General features: G+C 38.3%; 1 long non-coding RNA gene across 1 annotated transcript; it reads right to left on the bottom strand.

Annotated features, from left to right (window-relative positions):
• Positions 1 to 9,393: 9,393 nt before the first annotated feature.
• On the bottom strand, positions 9,394 to 15,969 carry LOC103279039 (uncharacterized). The gene is made up of 3 exons (XR_506507.3): positions 15,773 to 15,969; positions 11,501 to 11,640; positions 9,394 to 10,140 (listed from the first exon to the last, which is right to left on the bottom strand). It is a non-coding gene; the product is annotated as an uncharacterized LOC103279039 (long non-coding RNA).
• Between the last annotated feature and the right edge of the window lie 2,150 nt (positions 15,970 to 18,119).

Below are 18,119 nucleotides of genomic sequence, written 5' to 3'. Positions count from 1 at the left end.
AGGCGTCACATCTGTCTCACTGAATGGAGTCTGCCTTCCAGTTCAACTTGACAGGTTGTTTTTTTAAAAAAATTAAAGAACAAATGTACTGAATGTGCCTTTACATTAAGCAAATGTTCAATATGATGAATGAAACCATTTTTGTCACCTTTGCCATTAAAACGGTGCACAGCAGAACTGAAAAGCGACACAAGGAATATGAATAGAAGCTACTTAAGTTTTCTACATTCTATATGTGTTGTTTTAACCATAATGCCTGCAAATTGTAGCTCTGCACATCTGGAGGCTCCAAGTTAGGGAATATATATGCCTGAATTATTTTGTTAGTCTCAAGTAGACTTGTTGAATGAATGAAATTTATTTGTTGATTCACCCTTCAACAACTGATTTATTAGAATTAATCATATTGGGAAAACCAATAGCATTCAAAGTAAAATTGATCTTCTTGTAGATAATGTTTTGTAAACCATAACTGTAAATGAAAAATCAATTGTTAGAGTAGGAATATATGCACTGAATTTTGTACTGCAGGTTCCATGATTTTTTTATTATTGTCTATCTTGGTTATGTAATTAAAAGGATTAAGTATTGAGTCAAAAGCTCCAATGCTATCCAAAGAGTTCCAGGTTCCAGTGGTAAATCTCAATGGTAACATCAAAACTAGGTAAGATTGGTTTTTTGGAATTCAGCTCCAACTTCTAGGTAGTATTTTGCATATTGAATGCATATTAAAAGCATACATTTTGCATATTTAAAATAGTAGGTTTTGAACTTGGAATCTCTTGCCAATCTATCTGGAAGCCATCTACCTGATACCTTGGGGAGATCTTGTAGTTGAAGAAAACCACACTAAACTAGATTCATTTCTCAGAAGGCACCCTCATGTGTATCTTCTGAGCAGTTTAAGCTGTTTTCTACAACACATTCATAGAAGAAGACATTTCAAGGTACATGAGAAAGCAAGAGTTATTTTCAGAACAGTCAGAACTTGAAAATCTCTTGCTTGAAAATAAGTTTGGATCTCATTATTTAAAGACTGCTTAAACTATGGGATTAACTTCCACGGCCAAATGACAAAAAGATTAGACTTTAGTAGATAATACTACATTTAATCTGATTCAATTAGGATATATTAATCCTTCCTTTAGATTCTGTTATTCCAGTTATTACTGATAGACATAATTACATTAGAGTTAATCATTGTGTAAACCTTTTAAACTGATTAGCAGAACTAAAAAGAGACAATGGTAGTTTAAGCAGATTAAAGAATAAAGGGCAGTCTCTCCTTTTACATGAGCATTTCCACATATTTGGGCACTATTCTGAATGAAAGTGTTCAAAAAACCACTCTTTCAATGTAAAAGGTCCCCAGTTAGGTAGTAGCGGTGTTGTAAGTCAGTGTAGACTTGGACTAGAAAGCATGTGTTCTTTCTGATAGACCTAGTTTGCAAATTATATCATCTTTTGCCAGCAGTGCCAGTGCTAAGATATAAGGAAAGTTCCAGCCCTTGTGTAGACAGTAGTAAGCTTGATGGACCAATGAGCCAAGATACTTTTGTTGGATGAGGAAAATCACAACATGACAGTCCTTTCTTTGTTTTCCATGTCTGGTGGACTTGTAAGAAGGTGAAAAGTTACTGTCTTAAGAGTTACATTTTAATTTTTTAATTTTTTAAAATTTGCAATGTTTCCACAAATGTTTCAGGTGGGCATTACAAATAAAACACTGGATAGTTAATTTGGATTACTTCTTTGATATATGATAATAGCAGCGAGAATACTGTTGGCTCACAGTTGGAAATTAGTTGAAACACCCACAATGGAAGAATACTGTTAAGATTGCTGACTTGAGCCAAATTAAAGGATAAGGTTCTTAATGATAAGCCAACTGAAGACTTTTTGAAGGTCTGGAAACTGTTTATGGATTATTTGAGAAATAAGAAATTTAATGATATAATAATCTGTGATTATGGTTATTGGTAATTTTAGTAGGATTATTGAAATATATAATGATACTTCCCCGCTTTCCTTTTAGTTAGAGCCAGAAGTGTCAGAGTTCAATTGTGTTTTAGGGTTCTTCCACACAACAATATAACCTGGAATATCAAGGCAGATAATCCACAATATCTGCTTTGAACTGGATTATCTAAATCCACACTGCCATATAATGCAGTTCAATGTGAGATTTATACAGCTGTATGGAAGGGGCCTTAGTTATGTGTTGTCCCCCTTCTTTTTCTTTATGTTTGTCTTCTCTCTATTACTTCATTTTTTGAATGCATATTATTTTGATATAGATTTAGGTTGTTATTCAATTGACAAGAAAAAATAGGGAGGCATTCCTCATAGTCAAAGACACAAGAGAGAGAAAGCCCTTCATTACACCAGTCAATGACCCTCTACAAGCCTTTGTACAGTAAGCAGATCGTACTTCAAATGTAAACACCGGAGCTGTATACATGGGGTAAGGAAGTATCTCAGCCTGGTTTTGAACTATCTATGGCTTAGTTCTGAACTTTCTACAGCCTTTTAAGGCCTTGAACGTATTTCAGACTTCAACAGTGATACCCAACATCTTGAAGCTGGTTTACTATCCAAGCAGCAACCAGCACAATTCAGCAATAAGCTACTAATATTCCAAGAAATCAAGACAGTGATGGCTAAAGAATGGTGAAGGAATACTGAGTAGATGTGATAGAAGGGGACTTCTGCTTAGTATGGAATAGCGAAAGATAATGGCATAAACTAGGGAGCAAGCAATGTATGACTCTGTTCAGAGAAACATTTATGACTGTGGACAAAGTTGAAAGAGAGTCTCACTGAAGTGACTAGAACTATTCTTATGCTGAAAGTGGTTTGCTGGATGAACTGACAGCTGTAAAGTACCAGTGAGAATCTGGAGTTAGTATCTCCGTGTTCATGGTGGAAAAGAACAAAAGCCAGGTTGCAGCATATGTTTTCCAAAAAGGCACGAGAGCAAACAGTGCAAATCAAAAGAGATAGCTCTTCCGAAGGAATGTGCAAATACAGATGTTTGGCTCTAATAAGACTTTATTTGGCCTTGTATTAAAATATGGTGTTAATCAAGAGTGCCTTATAAATCGAGATGAGTGGTGCAGCTGCCTCTGGGGTCTGCCAAATGGTGGCCAGACATTAAAGCGATCGTAACCAATTAGCAGAGTCCCCTGTCTAGTGGGTGTGGCTGGTCTTTGGCCCTACACAACCTCAGCCAAGATTCAAGAGGAAACCCTTGTGGTTCAAAGGCATAACTCCTATCAAGGGAGCCAGGAAAGATTCTCCCTCTGGCTGAACCTGTAGGAAATGTGCTAAGCTTGTCTCAGCTGCAAACTGTTTCCTGCATATCTGTGGCATTTGTTAGTGTTCTTCATAAGGAACAGGGGAAGAAATGTGCACGTAAATTTCTGTAATGTATGGAAATATACTTACTTAGTGGAATAGCATTCTGGGGGTTGCATGTTTGTTTCCACTAAACAACAGTTTCCAAAAGGTTTAAGAAAGGGTCTGTCAATATTTTCAGTTTAAAAGACATTCTACATCAAAAGGACACATCAGAGATCATTTTTTTGTGTTCCTTTCACTGTTGATTGTGATTGTCATGTGCTGATGGGTGGGAGAAAAAATAGGTTAACTTACATATAAGGATTTGCCACATATATAAATAGGGTAAATAAATAAAAAAAATAAAATATGCAAGAAAATTTCCTTGTCATTTTCAAGGTCTATAGTAATGTCATGTTTTGCATGTGGAGGTACTACCAACTCTGGTCAAATGGGAGTCCTATTGAAACAGGAAATTGTTTCCAAATATGTTTGCACAGGGAGCTTTGGACCAGAGCGCCACCACATGCAATATGTAGTCCTCTCCTTATTGTTTTTCAAATAATTACCAAACAATTTTTGATGAATCTGTAACGATGGATCTATGATCTGAGTTGTAGTTCTGAAGACTCAATATTAGTATTCTCTAAGCTTGAATGGCTCCAAGCTGCACACTTTTGATTTAAGTTGTGAGCCATGAAATATTTGATACTGATGCTGCTAGTGAATGGATTAACTTCCTCTAATGTTAGAAAGGACTTTCTGCCTGCTATTGACTGAGTTTCTGAAACTTAATAGAGAGCCAGGCTAGGTTAGAAAGGAATTAGAAAATATGTAAGATTAAGATGAAGACAGAAAAGTGGTAAGAACAAAGGTAGGAAAGGAGGAGTACCCAAAAAGGAGAAAAGAAATAAATAAAAGTAGATCAGTTCTTCCCAACCTTTGGGCCTCCAGGTGTTTTGGACTTCAACTCCCAGAAATCGCAGCCAGTTTACCAGTTGTTAGGAACTGTGGGAGGTGAAATCCAAAACACCTGGAGGCCCAAAGGTTGGGAACCACTGAGCTAGATGGACTTGTCTGAGAAAGTAAGGCAAAAGGAGGAGAACATGGGGGACAACACATTGTTTTTTTTAACAATGGCAATGACATTGAATTTATTTAGGATTTAATTTGTGCTAAAGCTCACAGGCCTTTGCAATTCCTGGCTGGCTTTCATGGATCAAAAGAGATCCATGTTTTTGTCAGAAAAAGGGAGCAGAGAAAGGTCCTATATAGTCTCCTACAGAAAAGTATGGTCCAGAAATATAGTAGCTAGGAAGGAATAGGTGAGTACTACTCTATGTACTCACAGTACACAGAAGAATACTAAATAACCACATCAAGGTCTCTATAACATAATAATTAAGTCGTTTCTTTACAGATACATTAGATTTGAAGAAACTAGATCACTCTCTGAGATCACTCTCAATAACTGGGCATCCAAAACATTTATTAACTGGTGCTGCAACTTTTTCTTTGAGATTGTAAAGTTATTCTCACATGTTTTGTCAAACAACAATCTGGAGAAATGTATCCCAACAATTGGTCACTAGACAGATTTTACAAATTAGATGAATCTGCTATAACGACTTTATTTATTGGTTCTCCACCTATTTTGTGGAGATAGGCATTGAAACCCCCTTTGATGATATGGGTTGTTGTTTGAAAGATCCTGATTATTTTAAAGGATTATGCATCTCCAACAACAAATTAGGAAGAAATCTTTTTATAGCATCTCTTCCTCATTATTCGTCTTTTCCTTGTCACAGTAAGTAAATGATAGGACATGGTGCCCACTTTAATAGGTGAAATGATTTGGCTTGCCACTTAGCCACAATTTATTTAAAATGTTCCTAATAATCTTACCAGGCAAAGCCCATCTTTCTTAACTCTGCAGATTTGAGCTAAGCACAAAGACAGTTTATATGAGATGAAAAAAGCGATAAAAGTTAAGTATACATAATAGGATTATTCTTCAATTTGTTCCCCAAGAGGTTTGTCTGTGACAGGAGAATTAGAATATAAGAATCTGTGCTTCTGTGGCAGACTGCTCTAGTTAATAAAGGATGAGTGACCTGATAAGCCAAATTAATATAATTAGTAAATGTTGTTGAGAGTCCTCCATATGTTGCTGGAAATCCTCCATTGTCTTGGTAGTAGATACAGTACACACTTTTCTGTTGAAAGTATCGCTGGGTCTCTATGCACCTAAGAAAACGATGAACACTTTCTTAGATACATAGAGAGCCAGCATGACTTTCAAAGACTACACAGGGTAGAAACAGATAGGAGGCTGTGTATGTTCACCATGTACATCTTCATGTATCATCCTGCACTGAGCATTTGAATGTATGGTCAAGATATCTTCTACTGAATATAATATTCTGCTTTTCCAGACACTATGTATATCTTGTTGGAGCCAGTTAATCACAGTGTATGTAATGCTGAGAAAGGGAGCCTGTGGAGCCTGTGGATGGGAAGGCAAAGGATACATCTACACTGCAGAATTAATGCAGTTTGACACCACTCTGACTGCCATGATTCAATGTTATGGAATCATGGTAGTTGTAGTTTGGTGAGGCACTAGAACTCTTGTAAATGTATAGCCCCCATGATTCCATAGCATCAAGCCATGACAGTTATAGTGGTCTCAGACTGAATTGAGTCTACAGTGTAGATACTCCCTGAGAGGGGTGAAGACCAGTTAGGAAGAGAAGATACGATAATATCTGAAGAAGGCTTTGAGGAAGTTGGCATGCAGAAATACCTCAGAAGTTCAAGTTTAATTTGTTATATAATAATTCATTACTTGTCTGACAGATATCTCTTTACAATTAGGACCTGAAAGGGAGAACTGGTCATGCTTTACCAGACAGAATCCACTGATAAACATAGCCATATATAGAATAGCAGTCACCTTGAGGTCTTAGACCCAGGGGCAGAGCCGGTCCAAGGTAATTTCCAAGTGTAGGTGAACAGAAATTTTGGCGCCTCCCTCTCCCCAAAACCAATCACTGAAGAATAAAAGCGTTGGATAAGCGAAAATGTTGGATAATAAGGAGGGATTAAGGAAAAGCCTATTAAACATCAAATTACATTATGATTTTACAAATTAAGCACCAAAGGATCATGTTTTACAACAAATCGACAGAAAAAGCAGTTCAATACATGGTAATGTTATGTAGGAATTACTATATTTATGAATTTAGTACCAAACATTGCAGTGTATTGAAAACATTGACTACAAAAACATTGGATACTAACAAATTGATTGCAAATAAAGATAGAATTGCATAAAATAAACTTGCAGTAAGAACCTTGTCAGAAGTTAAATCCGTAAAAACTTCAGCCCTTGCTGCCTAAAGAAATAGCTGGGGATCCAGGCGGGAGGCCGACTGTGTTGGATAATCCAGAACATTGGATAAGTGAAGGTTGGATAAGCAAGACTCTACTGTACTAACTATGGCCGACTCTGCTTAGCTCCCAAAATCAGATGGGAGTTGGTACTTTTAGGGTACTTAGGTCCTAAGATGTATATATAACCCTCAGTTACCAAGAGTAAAATAAATACAAACTAAAACTTTAGAAAACAAGAGTCAATAAAAAGAAACACTAATTGGTGGGGGGGGGGATTAACATTTTGAGAAAGCAGTGTATTTTTTGGATTGCTGTAGGTTTTCAGGCTGTAGATTCTTCCTCAGTTTCCAACAAACCTCAACCTCTGAGGATGCCTGCCATAGATGTGGGCAAAACGTCAGGAGATAATGCTTCTGGAACATGGCTATACAGCCCAGAAAGCTCACAGCAACCCACTTGTCTTTACCGTATTACACAAATGTAATGTGCACCTCAATTTTGGCATCGTCATTTAGACAAAAAAGGTGTGTTTGAGATTGATGTAAATATGGTAGTTTTAGCCTTCTTACTCAGATAGAAACTTGAATAGGGCTAACAGTAACTGGGCTTTGGCATTTTGGAGAATATGCTCAGCATAACTATGGCCCTTGTCCTCTGCTGAGCATGAGAATGATGAGCAGACCTTCTTCTCAACCTCTGAGAACACTGATGGCAAGGCTGGGGTGACTTACTTGAAGTGGGGACAAACTTAGTAGATGTGGGCGAAACGTTGCACCGCCTCTGCCCAGGGGCTATCTTGAGGGTTAGGCATTGTTTAACAGCCTTTCTTTTGGAACTGTGGGGACAGCCTGGAGTGGGGTTTAGATAAAATTTGAAATACTTACATATGAGATAAAACAAATTCAAACATTCTCAATCTTAGGTTCTCCAGATGTTTCAGACATCAACTCAAAGTCAGCATGATCGATGGCCAGGAATTACAGGAACTGAAAACCCAGATTTCTGGTAGGTTAACATTTGAGAAGCCCTTTCTAGGATATAGTACTAGGCTATAATAAATGCATAGTTTATGTGTGGTATCGCACTGAGATTTAATGGTTACGTTTGGATCCTGAGACTGTAAGTCACCATTACATTCTATTTATGAGGCAGGATATCAGTTGATTATCTTACCTCATCAATAGTATGGTTTTAGTGCCTTAAAGTCTCAGGATCCAAACATAAAATTATGTTGCAATCTTGCACCAATTTATCTGGAGTAAGTCCCATTTAACTCCATGGGACCTATTTCTGGGTATATACTAATTTTATTTATGTCCCGCCTTTCTCCCAAATTTGGGATTCATGGTGTATGACAAAATATAATATTAGGATACTATTGAACAAATGATATAATGAAATTAAAAACTAACTTGCACAAGTGTACTGTGTAAAAATGTCAGGTGGTCTCGTTCATTCCAGCTTGCAATTCAGTATGATTTCTCAAAGAGGTGAACAAACATCGTTTTTTGTTCTCATGTTGCAGGAGCCAACAGGATTGTTTTTTTCCACCTTCCTTCAGCTGCAAACACTCCAGATACAATGTCATACATTCTGGCTGAAATATTAATTTAAACAAACAGAGTCCACATGCTAAGGAAGCAAACTTCCACAGATGATTGTGACTTATGGGTTTTGCATTCAAAAAAGCTGCTCCACTTCAAAGGTTGTTAAGCGTCTTTCGTGCACAATGCAGTTCTATAAATGCTTTTCATTTGTTCTATCCCCTTAACATTAAGCAGGGATATCATATGGTTCATAGAGCAGTACAACTTGAAGATGGAAAAAACCTATTAGATCATCTAATTCTGCTATCTGTCAATACAATACAATGCAATTCCTACTATAATATTTTCAACAGCCAGTCCAGTGAGCACTTCTGCCATTGATTCATAGGCGTTTTATTTTACATCTGCAAGGGGCACAACCATGGAATTTATAATTTGGCTATAACGGGTTTCTGCCCATTTTACCTTTTGCAAGGTTGGTAGGAAGAAAAATAAGATCTCGATTCCATCTACTTTTGGCAGCATTTTCTCTTCTGCTTCTCTTTATGACCTAACAACTGGGATACACAACCAAACGCAAGTTTGGAGAGCTAATTGTACATGGAATACCACTTTAGACTTCACACTTTGCTCTTCTTTCCCCCCATACCTATCATTCCCTCTTCATTTCTGCATATGATCAAGGGACTTTCAGGTTCCTACAGTTATAGCACCTGGATATGAGTCATGGCATAATCCATTCATTTGCATAAACAATACAGATGTAAAAGACATGTCCGTTATAGGACCCAATATTTTAGCATACAACTTTGTAAGAGTGTGACATATTTTTGGTGATTTAAGGATTTTGAGAAAAACCTTATTTTGTGTACAACATATCAGGTTTCTGCTCAACAGTATTATGTCTTTGCAAATTGGGAATATTTTATTTAAATATATATATATATATATTAAGCTGGAAATAAAAAAAAATAATAATATCAGAAATGTGCAAAACTTCTCATAACCTCACTTGGGGGCCCCTGTAATAGTTTATTTAAAAAGCATGAATAGGAATAAAGATTTACTCTCTATAGGTTTACTTCTCTAGCAAATAATATATGAGACCCTAGTAAATATTCTATGGTATGCCTCCCCTGGAAGTTGCCATAGAGTTGACTTGGAAGACCCAGAACATTTTCCAGAAAAGCTCTCTATGTCTTTCAATGAAATTCAATAGCATGTAGAAGTAAGTTATGTTAATAGTTCAGTCATATCTTTAGTTTCAGGTAACTGTAATCTGGCCAAGAATGCATCCCCCATGGATTCAATAGGCTTGCTGTGTTGTCATCCTGGGGCTGGGTTCAGTAGATAGTAGCTGAAATACTTGAGGAATTCTCTTCTTGATCATTTAAGATTTTTTTTGGATAAAAGTCAAAAGCACAAATTATGTTTCTTTCTCAGAAGATTTTTTTAAAAGAACATTTTATTGAATATTTCCAGTTTTTTGTACAGAAGAGGAGAAAATGAAACAGTTGGGTAAAAAGGAAAAAAAAGGGAGGGTGGGGTAATTAAGTTATTGTTAGTAGGTTAGCTCTTTACAATTATCTAGTCTGTCCCTGGGGACAGGGAGGGGGGTTGAGGAGATGGAGGGAAAGATATTGTACAAAATTATAGTTGTTACATCTAATTTTTCATTGCTATTACCCTTACACACACATTACTTAAAGTATTAAAATATTGCAAATTCCATATATCATCTGTAACAAAAAGAGGAATAATATTGTCATCTAATTTAAAACCTAATGGTAGTATCTTCTTATATTATTCCATGTTCTTCTTGTCTTCTCCTCCAGCTCTTCTTCATTTGAGTCCCACTCTGGGAGAAAAGCAGGAAATAAATAAATAAATAAATAAATAATAAAAGTTCATCTTGATCATTCTTATTTAGATTATTTCTTTTAATGCTTTAACTTCTAATAAAATTTTAATTATTGTCTAATTAATCTAAAAGTTTTGTTTAATCTGTTAGTAAATTAATATTGTGCAGAAAAAATGTACTATGTATCATTATAATTCTTTCCCCCCACAACGATCCAAATCTAATTAGGGGGTACCAACTCCTCTATTATCCAGAGATTCTTAAGTGAGAGGTTAATGAGTATTACCAAGTGTATATGTAGGATAGTTGTAATATTTGTAGCCAACAAGTCTTGAAATCTCACTCTTCTTGATTTTTTTTTGGTGGTTATTAGTTATATAGCCTGAGTTAATTTGTCCATTTTGACCATTTCACAGGCTCTTGTGTTCTGTCTAAAATCTTTCAAAATTATAGTTCCTCAGATGCAGTCATTGATGTCTCCCTTTCTTGCATCCCCCTCCTCCCTCCATCCAAATCAGCTATGGTGGCCCTCTCTACAGAAGATCTAAACCTTATCTGAAATAGTGTGCAATGTGGCTCTCAGGCTGCAGGGCAGGGGAAAATTAACAAACTCACCCCATCCTTTTCCACTGTTGAAAGTTTTCTGAATTGGAACCCCACTCAGAATGTTACTGCCGATAAAATAAAATTCTGGATCCTATGAATTGAAATTGACATTTGTTTTTCTATTTTTTTAAAGCAAAAACAATATTGGCCAAAGTGGTGTTGAGAAGATACATGAATAGGTATGAGCAGGCCTGTAGCGAGGGGGCGGTTTTAGGGGTTCAACCCCCCCCCCCCCGAAATTTTTCAGGTTATAAAAAAAACCTGGTTTACTCATGAATTTTCACTGGTTAGCCAAATCCACATGCTAAGTCTATGAGATACAAAACATTAAGAGCCCCTCCAGGCACTATCTCAAGCAGATATTGACAGGTTTGTAGCGGGGAGGGGTGTGTGCTAGGGGTTAAACCCCCCCCCCCCGAAATTTTCAAACCCCCCTTAAAAAATTTTTCTGGCTATGGCCCTGGGTATGAGTGAACAATTTAGTGGTATTTTTGAAAAACAAATGTTAAAAATCTGCAAATTTCTTTAGAAATTTGATGGAAAGAACTTGAAATATAAGACTTATGGCAGAAAGACTACCCACCAACATTTGCATATTTTTCTTCACATTTTATATGGAAGAATTCAAGGTTTTAAAAACATAAAAGTTCTAGCAACAATGAGCTAATGCATATTATTTTTATTTCCTTAACTTTGTCAGTTTTCTCCAAGTTATATCATGCCTCCAGAAGATGCATATAATTTTTCTCACATTCATGTCATGCATTTGGCTGACTTTGTCCCAGTTTATTCCTGGCCATCACATTTCCAGAACATGTCTCACACTTGGCTGTTTTTCATTGGCAACATTAGTCTTTGTCATGGATGACATAATATTTCAAGTATCTACAACTTAAAACAAATATCAGAGGATAATCAGTTGGTTCACAGAAAGCACAATAACAATGTAGTAAAACAACAATTGCCTTTTTCTTCTAATCAACACACTTCTTTTGCAGGTGGCCAATTTTATGAATGAAAAGAAAAACTAGATTATCCCTCAGAGTAATCAAAGAAATCCATGTTATCCTGTAGATTCTGGTTGAAGCTGCATCGTATTTACTCTTTGCAGACTATTAAATTTTAAGGCTGTCACACTTTTTTCAGTTTTACACTTGGTCATTTTTATCTGCATTTTATGCCCTTTTGAACTTCAGAAACAATTGCTAGAGAAGATCATGATGTTATGCTTAAATGATTGGCCCAGCTTCTTAGTTTTGCTCTATTACCCACTCAATTGAAGAAAAGACAGAAAAATGCAATAATAGAAGGGATTTGTAAAGAGATATGGATTCTTTCATTTTGAAAATTTCTTTTAGGTGAGCTGCACCTCACCTGATCATTACGCTGAGGTCTAAAATATATAACAGAACCAAGTTCAGTCTCCATGCAGTTCACCTAATATTTGGGATTCACACTGAACAGACCACAGTCCCAGCAGTTTAATTTAATACTTATAGATTAAATTATCAGCTCATTTCACATAAGACAAAAGCACTGGTATCCCCTTTGTGTGAGAGGTATGGTACGTGCACAGCCAGAGGAGGTCCAAGGTAATTTTCAAGTATAGGTGAACAGAAATTTTGCCCCCCCCCCCCCACCCACACACATACACCAATCACTGAAAGATAAAAGCGTTGATTCTGGTCATGACAACACACAAATTATTATTATTATTATTATTATTATTATTATTATTATTATTATTATTATTATTATTAAGATCCAAAGGAGCAGGGTGTGAAAATAGGATCCCAGGACAGGCTTTTGATGTTAAACTGGATTATATGAGTCCGCGCTGCCACATAATCTGGGATAAACAGAAAATTTGTGATTGGATCCTGGGATATAGGTCCCGTCTGGAAGGGCCCTAAGTGGCATATAAACTTTGGCAAGCTGGGCATTCCTTCTGCATGCTACAGCAGGCAAAAATGCAAATCATGGGTCAGTTGAGCAACATGACAAGGAGGCAAAGAGAGAGGAGCCTTGCACACAGCCATATAACCCAGAATATCTGCTTTGAACTGGATTATCTGAGTCCACACTGCCAGATAATCCAGCTCAAAGCAGAAAATGTGGGATTTTATTCAGCTATGTGTGGAAGGGGCCAGAGGGAGGACCCTTACAGAGCCCTGCATCCCATAATAACTGCTTTGAACTGGATTATCCAGTTCCAGATAATCCAGCTCAAAACAGAAAATGTGGGATTTTATTCAGCTATGTGTAGAAGGGGCCAGAGAGAGAACCCTTACAGAGCCCTGTATCCCAGAATATCTGCTTTGAACTAGATTATCTGAGTCTACACAGCCAGATATTCCAGCTCAAAGCAGAAAATGTGAGATTTTATTCAGCTATGTGTGGAAGGGGCCAGAGGGAGGACCCTTACAGAGCCCTGCATCCCATAATAACTGCTTTGAACTGGATTATCTGAGTCTACACTGCCAGATATTCCAGCTCAAAGCAGAAAATGTGAGATTTTATTCAGCTATGTGTAGAAGGGGCCAGAGGGAGGACCCTTACAGAGCCCTGCATCCCAGAATATCTGCTTTGAACTGGATTATCAGAGTCCACACTGCCAGATATTCCAGCTCAAAGCAGAAAATGTGAGATTTTATTTAGCTATGTGTAGAAGGGGCCAGAGGGAGGGCCCTTACAGGGCCCTGCATCCCAGAATATCTGCTTTGAACTGGATTATCCAGTTCCAGATAATCCAGCTCAAAGCAGAAAATGTGAGATTTTATTTAGCTATGTGTGGAAGGAGCCAGAGGGAGAACCCTTACAGAGCCCTGTATCCCAGAATATCCAGCTCCAGATAATCCAGCTCAAAGTAGAAAATGTGGGATTTTATTCAGTTATGTGTGGAAGGGGCCAGAGAGAGAACCCTAGATAACCCAGTTCAAAGCAGATATTGTGAGATTTTCTGCCTTGATATTCTGGGTTATATGGCTGTGTGGAACAGCCCTGATGGTCCTTTCAAACAGCCATATAACCCAGAATATCAAGGCAGATAATGCTCATTATCTGCTTTGAACTGGATTATATGGCAGTGTGGACACAGATAACTCAGTTGAAAGCAGATATTGTGGGTTATTCTGCCTTGATATTTGGGGTTATATGGCACACAGCCATATCAAGGCAGATAATCCACATTATCTGCTTTGAACTGGATTATATTGCAGTGTGGAGTCAGATAACCCAGTGCAGAGAGAGTGGGAGAAGAGAGCCATGGAGATAAATAGCAAAGATAATAGGCTTCTTGTTGAAGAAGAATCACTCAATGTGTTGTATCCAGAACAAAATAATAGAGTTGGTAGATCTAGATATGTGTATTAATGAAATAAAAATAAATCTCTTGTTTGCACTTGTGTGTCTTGTACCATTAATCTGTGTTGGGTAATGTTTCATGTATTTTAAATTTGTTTTAATGATTCCTTTGTAGGTTTAATTCTATTTTAATGCTTATTGGTATACAGTATACATTAATAGTAATATCAAAAATAAAATATAGTATCCTAACAATAATGCTAATTAGCACAACTTCTAGTTTTTAACACATTTTCTAAATTGTTGCTATTTTAATGGATATTCTCTGCTTTGGAGCATTTTTAGAGGGGAAAAGGTGACATACAGAATAAATAAATATAAGTAAAAGGTAAAGGTTTCCCCCTGATATTAAATCTAGTTGTGTCCAACTCTGTGGGTTGGTGCTTATCTCCATTTCTAAGATGAAGAGCCAGCATTGTCCATAGACACCTCCAAGGTGATGTGGCCGACATGACTGCATGGATCACCATTACCTTCCTGCCAGAGCAGTATCTATTGATCTACTCACATTTGCATGTATTCAAACTGCTAGGAAACCCGATAGGTTTCCTAAGGAGTCATAAGATCCTAGTATGGGAGAAAGCTGAACCCTAGGAACCACACAGTCAACAGGTGGCCATCCGACTTTTGCTTTAAAGCAGGCATGGGCAAACTTGGACCTTCCCTCCTTCCCTACCGGCTGTTACAAATTGTGAGAGTTGAAGTCCAAAACACCTGGAGGGCTGAAGTTGGCCCATTCCTGCTTTCAAGCCTCCAGAGAAGGAGGCCCCACTGTCAACGAGAGAGAGAGAGATCGAGAGAGAGAGATCAAGAGAGAGAGAGAGAGAGAGAGAGAGAGAGAGAGAGAGAGATGGGGGGAGGGAGGGGAAGAGGAGCTGGCAGTCCTGCAGAAGGCTTTTTCCAGCTCCTTTGCCGGCTTTCCTTCATGCATATAACAAATATTCACCTAAAAATCCCATGACATGAAATAGAAACGGAGGGCTGGAGCATTCTCTCCTGATGTTTCACCCATATCTATAGCAGGCATCCTCAGAGGTTGTGAGGTCTGTTGGAAACTAGGCAAGTGGAGTTTATATATCTGTGGAATGATGTCCAGGGAAGGAGAAAGAACTCTTTTCTGCTTGAGGCAAGTGTGAACGTTGCAATTGGCCAGCTTGATTAGCATTAAGTAGTCTTGCAGCTCCAAAGCCTGGCTGCTTCCTGCCTGGGGGAATCCTTTTTTGGGGGGTGTTAGCTGTCCCTGATTGTTTTGTGTCTAGAATTCCTGTCTTCTGAGTGTTGTTCTTTATTTACTTTATTTATTTAGAGTTTTTTTAAATACTGGTTGATTATTATTTCCAATAACCCCCACAATTCCTAATGTTGCCATTGGCCACCTTGATGAGCATTGAATAGCCTTGCAGAGGGCTCAGCTGGGAAGGGAAGGGAGGGGGCGGAGCAGGATGCATATAGATGCACCCCTGAGGTAGGGGGCAGGGAAAGTGGTGCCAAACTGCCTCGGAGCCTGCATGTAGATGCACCTGAGGGGCACCAGGCAGTGGGAGGGGGGCTGGATGGCAGGGGGAGGAGGGAAAGTGAGGCAGAGGTGGAGCGGGAGCCCCAGGAAGCTCCAGTTTTCCTGGAGGCCCTTGGTTACTGTTTAACCCCCCCCCCTACTCACGTTTCAGCAGTAAATGGATCCGATGAGTCCAGGGCCCCGGTTCTCTTGGCCCGGCAGCCATTGAGCCCAGGGCTGCCCTCTTCCCTCGAGGCAGAAGGCAAGGGGAAAGGGCCGGCGGTGCTTGCGGCCTTCCCTTCAAACAGGCCTCATTTGCAGCCCTGGCCTCGAGTAGGGGCGGGGCCACGGGGGCGGGGCCGCATGGCAAAAGGGCAGGCCAGGCTGCGTGGCCCCGCCCCTGCACGGCCCCGCCCCCCCCCAGGAAGGCCTGGAAAGGAGGAAGAGGAAGTGGGGACTGGTGCCATCCTCCCAGGACCTCAATGGCGCCCCCAGACGATGGCGCCACAGGCAAATGCCTCCCTTGCCTGGTGGGTGGACCGGCTCTGTGCACAGCATAAAACAAACACCTACACTCACATAGCTTATTTGTCAGGTGCTCTAGGCTATTGTATAATTTCATCTGTCTACTGGTATTTTATGTACTTTGTATCCAATACAAATATTATTTGTCAGCGGTAGAAGATATGGCAGGTATGTCTTCTCAGTGGGAAATGTGGCATTTTAAAATTGGTAGTATTACAACTGGTAGTTTACTAAGGTTGCCAGTTGAAAACAAGACAGGACTGGTGGACTTTTAATAGTTGTGTAGAAGATATCATTTCTGTAGATTTTGCTTGTCATATGAGATCCTCTTCGCTATAATCAATGTCCTGTTTCTCACCTGGCAACCTTAGTACTGTGAGTCTGAGATAGCATGGTTCAGACATTCTGACCATTCTATACATGTATACTATACAAGGTCAGAGGATTTTCATATTTAAGTTGCAAATATGAAAATCTTGCCCTACTGATTTCAGACCTGCTCATTTTTCTTTAGGGGTGTGGTGGACTTCTTACTAGTTCACTACATCTGTTCTTCAGCCTCCTCTCCTTAGACAAGTCTTTCATAGATCAGTTAGACCTTTTTAAAAAAAGCTTCAATTTGTTCTTTATTCCCACCTAGAAAAAAATTCCATGGGTAGTGCACACTATTACCTTCAGGGGAACAGAAACACTTTATCCATAAAGGCAACAAATGATACTCACTTGGGAGCCATGCATACATACATTGTATATGTCCTCCTGACATTCCAAAAATCCTGATTACTTATTCAGAGAGATTGGTATGTTTTGTCTACTCGCACTCCTGAGAAATTCAGATAGAGGTGATTCCTTCCATACTGTTAGCAGCAGCAATGAAAAACTAATATGAAATGGGTAGGACACCCATTGGCTGGAAAATAAAATGGCAGCAGAAAGATTATTCACTCCTGCATGGAACTCGGATGTAACACATCATAAGACTAACATTGTTGCTTATAGCTCATTATATTTCTGAATAAGAAGCAGCAACATGGTTATACTGAAATGTTTGAATAACAGCATTAACGTTAGACATTTTGCACAATGAGTAAGGCTTAGGTATTTCCAAAATATTAGGTTTTTGCACAAATATTAGGTTTCCTGAAATGGCCACCAGGGAAAACACCTTTTGATTTTTTCTTTATTTTTGTTTACAAGTATGAATATTTACATCCATTTCTTGCTATGATGATACAACAATGCAAATGTGACAAAACAGAGGTAACACTAGATATTGCAAGTATGTTGAAAGCCAACCCACACACATACTTATCTAGAAACAGAGACTGCGCCTTCAAAGGAACATCCATGGGATTTGTGATTTGATGTACCAATGACTCATACACGCTATATATAGGCTTGAATTGAGTTCTTTGAACCTGGGAGAGTGAGAATTTAAACACCTATTCACTCTTGACAGTTGGACCTCATCTCAAAAGTGAGTCAAGCTTTATTAGAAATTCTTTCTCTTAACAGCTCTGAGAAAACATTTCAACTCATGCCATATCTACTGAATCTGAAGCAGCACTGGCTGTTCTTTTGGGGGGGGGAAATTTGAAATTCTTATTCTTAGGATTGGTTTTATAGACTATCTATTTGAGACTTACTGAATTTTGTTTTATTATTCACTAGTATGTGCAACATCATGTTGTAGTCCCAAAATACAGAAATGTTCATTTTAAATTGGTTCTTAAGGTTAAAGTTCAGCCTGGCTGTAAGGGAAAGAAAATTGTTGAAAACAAATGAGGTCTTTTTATGCCACCACTTCAATGCATGAAATTGCATCTTAATAAGAAGAAAACACATTGTATATGCATTTTAATAGCCTTATTTGTTTTGTAGCTTAGACGATGTGATGGAAATAACTGATCTTGTTCCATATTCTTCACCTCCATAAATTGTTTCAGGGGGATTGCATTCAGATGGATTTTATTCCTTTTAGATGGCA

This window comes from Anolis carolinensis, chromosome 5 (assembly GCF_035594765.1).
Source record: "Anolis carolinensis isolate JA03-04 chromosome 5, rAnoCar3.1.pri, whole genome shotgun sequence".
NCBI lineage: Eukaryota > Metazoa > Chordata > Lepidosauria > Squamata > Dactyloidae > Anolis > Anolis carolinensis.
This window is presented reverse-complemented; position numbering and strand designations above follow the sequence as displayed.